Here is a 1,059-nt window from a genome sequence, read left to right as displayed (position 1 = left end):
CGAAATGAGCAACTAATTCCGAGCACGTCTTTAGAAGATGTATTTAGTTAAACTCGTAGCGGTAGTTACAATGTTGATCAAGGATGTCAGGATTTTTTTTTCATTCACCTTCAACTCTCTGATCATTCACTTCTTCCGCCGCCATGCAACCAACCAACAACCCTCTCCTCTCCTCGCTAGGGGCCTTCCATCCATTTACATCAGTGCTCGGAATTAGTTGCTCATTTCGGACAGATTCCTGAGGCGACCCCCACTACCACTCGAAACTCGGCCCCCGAGCCATCGATCGCTCACGTGACACTGTGCCCCAGAAGCGTCGCAATACGAAAAGTATACTGGGAGCATATCTTTCCGGTAAATATCATTAAAATATTTATGATGTAAAATTTTTATGTTAATAATAAAATATGTTAATAATAAAATATGTTAATAAAAAATTTATTTTAATTACTTATTAAAATAAAAATCACGTAGGAAAGAAAATATTTTAATGATATTTACCGGAGAGATATGCTCCCAGCATACTTTTCGTATCGCGACGCTCCTGGGGCGCAGCGTCACGTGAGCGCTCGGCCGCCGAGTTTCGAGTGGAAGTGGGGATCGCCTCATGAATCTGCCCGAAATGAGGAACTAATTCCGAGCACTGATCTACATATATATATCGCGAGCGTGTTTTCTCTTACAACTATTATTTTAACTATTGCGAAAATTGCAAAATGGTAGAGGACTTTTCGACTTACTTTAGGCCGCTCTATCTACACAAAAGTGATTGGCAAAAAAGGTCCGGACACCCTGTATATGTATATATACGAGGTGTGATCAAAAAATAAGGTGACTTTTCATTTTTATAAAAAAATATTCATTTATTCATCCAAAATTATGTTATCCCCTTCAAAATAATTCCCCTCTGATACAATGCACTTGTGCCAGCGCTTTTTCCAGTCGTCAAAACACTTCTGAAATGCACTTTTGGGTATTGCCTTGAGCTCCTCCAGCGATGCAGCCTTAATCTCCTCAATCGTCGCAAATCTTCGTCCTTTCATGGGCCTTTTCAATTTT

Source organism: Trachymyrmex cornetzi, unplaced genomic scaffold (assembly GCF_001594075.2).
Source record: "Trachymyrmex cornetzi isolate Tcor2-1 unplaced genomic scaffold, Tcor1.1 scaffold703, whole genome shotgun sequence".
Classification (NCBI taxonomy): domain Eukaryota; kingdom Metazoa; phylum Arthropoda; class Insecta; order Hymenoptera; family Formicidae; genus Trachymyrmex; species Trachymyrmex cornetzi.
Note: the sequence above shows the minus strand (reverse complement) of the source record.